At 44.4% G+C, this 6,955-nt stretch overlaps 1 protein-coding gene across 15 annotated transcripts in view; it reads right to left on the reverse strand.

Annotated features, from left to right (window-relative positions):
• The window catches only part of KIF1B (kinesin family member 1B), a 128,595-nt gene extending 121,640 nt beyond the window's left edge, over positions 1-6,955 (reverse strand). For 3 of the 15 annotated variants that reach the window (XM_083453651.1, XM_083453641.1, XM_083453640.1), the window contains exon 1: positions 6,642-6,888. The gene's annotated coding sequence lies outside the window, so the exon portion shown is untranslated. Of the gene's footprint in view, positions 1-6,641 lie in introns of all 15 variants that reach the window. The other 12 variants (XR_014514445.1, XM_083453644.1, XM_083453645.1 and 9 more) reach the window with 7 other exon arrangements.

Here is a 6,955-nt window from a genome sequence, read left to right on the forward strand (position 1 = left end):
ACAGAATGTCTAGGCGCGCTTTTTACAATGGGATTTGTTGTTGTTGTTAAGAGTAAGAATAATTTCATTATTATACCGCTTGATATTTTAAAGAAAACAAAATCTCATAATGGTTTACAACACACTGAAACATCAAATAAAACAATCCAGAACAACATAAATTCAAGCTTCAAGGAAAACAATTCAGGTCTTTTTCTAAGTGATGTTTTGTTTTCCTCATATTAATTTACCTACTTAATTTATATAATTGCCCCATACAGAAGGACTCCAGGAAGTCAGTGTGGAGTAGTGGTTAGTGTCAGACTAGGACCTGAGAGGCCAGGGTTCAAATCCACACTCATTCATGAAGCTCACTTAGGCCAGTCACAGCCTTTTAATCCCTATGATTTGTGAGGTTAACTGAGAAGGGGGTGAACCATATAATCCCTGCAGAAGAAAAGGTGGGATATAAGTGCAATAAATAAGCTGTATCTCAGGCATGGCCAAACTTGGCCCTCCAGCTGCTTTGGGACTATAACTCCCATCATCCCTAGCTAACAGGACCAGTGGTCAGGGATGATGGGAATTGTAGTCTCAAAACAGCTGGAGGGCCAAGTTTGGCCATGCCTGGCTTACCTGCTTAAGAAAGTTAGACGGGCCAACCAGATGGAGATGTCAGTTGCCAACCTGGCATCCAGAGATCTCCACATGGCCACAATTGGACCTGCGTCAGTCACAAAATGTGCCTGGTGCCTGGCTAATTTCTAACACTGGCCATTGGCCTGATCCACCAGACTCTTCTTTGCTCTTATGCACATTTGTAGCAGACTTCAAATGTGTTAGAAAGAAATAGGGTCTTTTCCTTCATTGACTTTTTTTCTGCTTTACTCCATCACATGATTCAGGTATTGTGTTCCTTCTCTCTTGAACAGGCAACATCACTTTAGAATGCAAAATCTCAGAACAGAGAACATGCAAAGATGCAAAACAGTCAGTGTTTTGTGTTTGCTGGGTGTATTTGTTTTTAAAGAGACGGGCCAATTTATTGAGAGGTCAAACGTGAGATTGGGGGCACACTTGCCCAATTTAATCCTCTCTCTGACTTCAATATGCGAAATGTGTAGCCTGACTAAATAAGCATGCTGGGAAACAACATTTCAATACACCATTCTTCTGAACAAGCCTTCTTTAGTAAGCTCACACACTGCCATCTGAAATGCTGCTTTAATGCCTGTGCAGATGACGAAACCATTGAAAAATGGAATAGGCTGCTGAACAGAGTGTTCCAGAGTCTTGTTAGAAGGGGGGAAAGATTTTTAAAGGAACTAGACTAAAAGCTACCAAACAAAAAACAGTGATTCTGACTATTTAGGCCTGTCCTTCTGAGAGACGCAACTCCACATTGTCTCTCAGAAAACAATTTTAGGCCCCAAAGAAAGAAAAGTTGACAGCTGCAGGATGGGAAGGCAACCTATAATCTACTTCTCCTTTACATCTGCAGGTGTGGCATTAGCATTTTCTGGCCTCGGTCATGAATTGGATGTGAGCCAACAAACTGAAGCTGAATCCAGTGGGCAGTACCCTAAACCAGATGAATGGTAGGTTGCCTGCTTTTGATGAGGTTACACTCCCTCTGAAGGAGCAGGTACACAGCTTGGGGGTACTTCTGGACCCTTTGTTGCCGCTTGAGGCTCAGGCCTCAGTGACACAGCGTGCTTTCCATCAGCTTCGGCTGGTGGCCCAGCTGTGCCAATATCTGGACAGGGATAGCCTAACATCTGTCATCTATGCTCTGGTAACCTCTAAGTTACATTACTGCAACACATTTATACGCAGGGCTGCCTCTGAAGATGATTCAGAAACTTCAGCTGGTGCAGAATCCGGTAGCCAGGTTGCTCACCAGGGCAAGACGATTTCAGCATATTACACTGATCTTGACCTGACTGCACTGGCTGCCAATTAGTTTCTGGGCCCAGTTCAAAGTGTTGCTTTTGACCTAAAAAGCCTTAAACAGCTCAGGACAGCAATACCTCAAGGACCACCTATTCTCATATAAACCAAGTCAGACACTGAGACCATCAACTGAGGCCCTTTCTTCATCTGTCTCCTTCACAAGAGGTACAGAGGGTGGCAACATAAGAATGGGCCTTTTCTGCGGTGGCTCCCCATTTGTGGAATGCTCTCCCCAGGGGGGCTTGCCTTCTACCTTCACTACATTACCAGGCAAAAGCATTTCTCTGTTACCAGTCTTTTGACTGATTAACATTCCATGGTCTTTTAAATATGTTTCTGGGAGGGGGGGTTATTGGTTTATTTTGGTTTCATTGTGTATTTTGTGTTCTTGTTTTGTATTTTTATGTTGTGAAACCCCCCCCCCCCGTGATCTTCAAATGGTGGTATATTATTATTATTATTCCCTACATCCCAGTTGTTAGGAGCATTTTCAGCAAAACACATTAATTACTGATGCAATTTGAAAAGGTGCAATAATGAAGCTTGGGTACTTTCATCTGTGTTTAAGTGATATATGGAACTAAAAAGGTTTCACACAAGTAAGGCACAGCCTCCAGCCTCACAACACCTTGTAAAAGGTGTTAAAGTTGTTTGCCTAAGGAAGCAGCTATCAAAGTCATCTGATAACTGGCAAACTAAAGTTCAGAGGTTGAGCACCTGCTTTGTGTGAAAAGGTCCCAGATGCAATCACTGGAATTACCAGTTAAAAGGATGTCAAGAGGAGGTGACAGGAAAGACCTTCTACCTGAGACACATCTACCAGCCAATGTAGCCAATACTAGGCTAGTTTTACAAATAAACTGACTGGTGTAAAGGTACTTTCCCAATCGCGAACCCCAGCAACTGGCATTCAGAGGCATACCACCTCCAATAATGGAGGCAATATCACCATGACTACTGGCTATTATTCTCCATGATCTGCTTGATCCCCTTTTAAAGGTGTCCAGGTTTGTGGCCATTTCAATGGTGACTGCATTTTAAACCATTTGACTTATTTTGCACCTCTCGGCTTAATACTCAGATCAAAATGTAACGACCTTTCAAAAATCCCAAGGGCCCCTGGCTGGCCAGGAATGCAAGAGTCCAAAAGCTTTTTCTAGCAGAGTTAGCAAAAACTTTACAGCTAGTTCAGCAAAACAATTAGCCATCACTTCTACTGGAGGACTAAACCTCTCAAAAAGGTTACTCAGGCCTGCTGGGTACCACACCTCTATCTTCATGCCCTCCACTTTTTCTCTTGCATCTTCCATCCTAGTCCCTGCCAGACAAATACCAAATCATTGGGTGGAATTAATTCCAGGAATATTATCTAAAACAAACCCAAGCAAATATTTTTGATTGGCTTCATGTGTTTTCTAGGTTTCCTTAGCACACAGTACACACAACCATATAAAAGCTCCACAAACCAGACGGATAAATTAATGGGAAGCCAAAGCTGGCCTTTAAAACTATTAAGGGCAATGCATGTTACCTTTTGAATTAAAATCTGACCACCTTCGACAAAAATCTCACCATGACTAAGATGACAACTGAAACCAGGTCAGAGATTAATGTATGCAAAGTTAACTTAGAAGCATCCAGGACAGAGAGAGTATGTGTGAATACTCATAGAGAGTATGTGTAAAATTTTACGTTCTGTAACAGGGAAAGAGACAGGCAGAGGCCTGGTGTCTATCATCTTAATACAGACTGGTAACCGTTTTAAATTTAAATGAAAGCAGCAGTACCAAGCATCTGAATGCTATCAAGTTAGGCATCAGTCACAAAACCACATTTTTTCCTTCATACTCCTACAGCTATGGAAGCTGTATGACAGAGACACTTAAATACCTTCCATCGTCATCATCTATTTCTATAGAGTTGAATATCCACTTAGCACTTTATAATAAATAAAAATTCACAGCAGTCACTGTGTGCAGCCAGTAAGATGGAGACAAAAGGAAAAAGGAGGATGGAAGGACTAGGGCAAAAGCTTTAAAATCTTTGCTCCATACAGAGAAACATCAAATTTCACAGTAAGAAATATTACATAATATAATACACAGAGAGAGATGTACAATATAAAAAGGCAACTCACAGAGTCCTACAACCCCACCCTCAAAAATTCAACTTGAGCAGGTACAGACACAACTATGAAGATGCAAGCAGGCCATGACAATTAGCAGACAACTCCATGAAACCCGGTGAGCATTTGCACTAAAGCCATTGATTCCAAAATAGTATTTTTTGACCTTCTGCCCCATCCCTGATTAAGCTCCTAGAGGACTGTCGGATCATCATCCCAATATGGCTGCCCCGTAATTGTGCTGTGCTGGATACAGAGGAAAGGGGGGTGGGGAAACGCATCAAAACAAAACGGCAGCTGTTTATGGCAGAGAAGAGGAAAAGCTGGGGGGAGAGGTAGGGAAAAGACAAACACCGAGGCTCCTGCATTTCCCAAACAATTCACTGCTGTAGGAAATTGGGGTTGGGGTAGAGACAGAAATTAATATAGAATGAAGGAGAATTCTGCTTCAAACCCCGCCCTGCTTAAAAGATGAAGCTGCAACACAGCTTCAGCAAAAAAAGGATGCAAACATTGAAAACTGCTCTCTTAAAATAAATATGAGGCTACGGGTCCCACTCAGGAGAGGGTTCTCTCAGAGCATTCACGGTGGGGAAACTGGAGGGGGCTGAGATTCAAAGGGATTTCTTTATTGAGGGAAATAGTTACTGAGATTTGTAGAGATTCACAAAATATATCTGTGATGGAGCTAGGGAGCTATGAAGTATAAATGATTTATTTTGAGGGGTGTCACTGACAACCACCATCACAGCAACTTCCTATGATGGTTATGTTGTTGGGATCTTAAATTAGATGTCACTAGGGAAGGGGGGGATTGGAGAGAGGGAGATAAATAAAGAAAAAAGAAAGATGATTCAAATTTGGCCAGATTGAGAGGCATTCTCTGTGAATATTTAGAGACCAGGCAATCAAGAGATCTCAAACTATGTATGGTCCCAATATAAAAATGCCTCTAGGAGGAACTTGGAATTAGTAATAAGAAGGGGGGATTCCATTTGGAATTGACTGGGGGGGGGCAGGGAGAAAAACTGGAACTGGCAAAGGAAAAGAAGTCAATAGGATGACGGGGTTGTTCCTAGTCTGCTCAAAGGAGAGGGAGAAGAGTGCAAGGAAATTGCTGATTACAATAAATATACAGTATACAAGAGACATGTTTATTTGTTTAGCTGCACAGATATATCAGGGCTGGAAAATCACAGTCTTCTAACTGCTAGGAATTTAAAGAGGTTTTTAGTTTCTAGCTATGTCTGTATCCTGCAGTTCAGCACACAATCTTGTGAGTCAGTGATACACTTAGGCATACTTAATCCATACCCTGTATATATACACAGCTACATGCATAAATTATGTGCTATTATCATACACACACCTCTGCCCCCATTCTCCCAATGACACATCCCATAGAGATTCCCACCCCCTAAATGCCTCAGCCAGCTAGGATCCAACAATGTCTTTGGAGCACAGGTATTTTGAATTTAAAGGTTAAAGAACGGCCTCCTCTTGCAATTACTGGAGTGTAAGCCAACAGTGGAGCTAACACCTACTTAAAAGAGGCATAAATGGAAGGTCATTTGTAACATATGTATGTATTCCAGACCCTAACACTCGGGGGGGGGGGGGGAGGAAAAAGATGGGTTAAAAGCCAAATACATGATTATACTTAATATTAATTTGTTATTACTACATCTTATATTGAGATGATTATATTTTATTATGCCTCTGATGTTTGCAGATTTGCCTCTGATGTTTGCATATTTTATTATGCCTCTGATGTTTGCAAGTGGCAATATGAAAGGCAGTATGAAAACCATGATCATTCATTATTATTAACAACTATTATCATTTCACTACTAATACTAATCACACTATGGCCACCATCCTCTTGGATGTCACTTGGGGTCATATGTTTGCTGGGGAGAACCCCCCCCCAATATAGATTAATATGGAAGGAGTGGGGTGTCATCACCTGACCAACCCAGGGATCAACCATATCCACCTTTGTGTACCCCATCCCTCCATCCATCTGATCCCTTCAATTGGGGGGGCGGCCTTAAAACAGTTGGAGGAAAGACAGGGCAAGGATGAGGGGGAGAGACAGAGGATAATTTGGGGTGGGGGGGAGAAATGGCAAGCCCCTTCCCACACATGCAGGTCCACCTACATTATCCCTTCCTGGGTGGCTTCTTTTTGGGGGGGTGGCCGCCTACATAGGAAGCTGCTTTATACTTCTGAGTCAGGCCATTTGGCCCAGCAGCTCAGTATTGCCCGCTCCGACTGGCAGCAACTCTCCCGGGGAGAGTGTTGAAAGACAAGCCAGCCCTACCTGGAGATGCTGCCAAGGGCTTTGGCCCTTTCTGAGGCAGATGCCCCGACCGCGGAGCCACAGCCCCAATGGAGAATTTGGGGACAGGGCGGGGTGGGGAGGGGGAAGCCGGGGTGGGGATTGAGACCATATGGATGAAAAGGAAAGGGGGGGGGAAGGGAGGATTCAAGGATGGGCCCCTCCCCCCACCAGCTCTTTTCCCTCCCTTCCCCCCACCCTCTCACGTGACCAACAACCGCCCGTCACCCCCACCCCTTTTACCTCAGTGCAGTCAAGGGCGGAGGCGACACCGGCGCCGCCGTCAAATCAGCAGCCTGGCGGGGGACAACGAGCGGCGACGAAGCCAGCGGGACAGAGGCCGCCCAGCCCCATCACGGAGCCCCCAGACCGGGGAAGAGCGGCATCACAGAGAGGAGCGGCGGGGCGGGGAGAGATAAAAGGGCGAGGATAACAAGGCGGACCGAACCGCCTGGCAGGACCGTCGCGGCTACACTGGCGAGAGAAGGGGCTGGAATCGATTCCCTCCACCCAGAGGGGAAGGCTCCGCCCCCGTACCCGCTCGACGCCCTCCAATC

The sequence above is a fragment of the Podarcis tiliguerta genome (assembly GCF_965153285.1).
Source record: "Podarcis tiliguerta genome assembly, chromosome: 8".
Taxonomy (NCBI): Eukaryota; Metazoa; Chordata; class Lepidosauria; order Squamata; family Lacertidae; genus Podarcis; species Podarcis tiliguerta.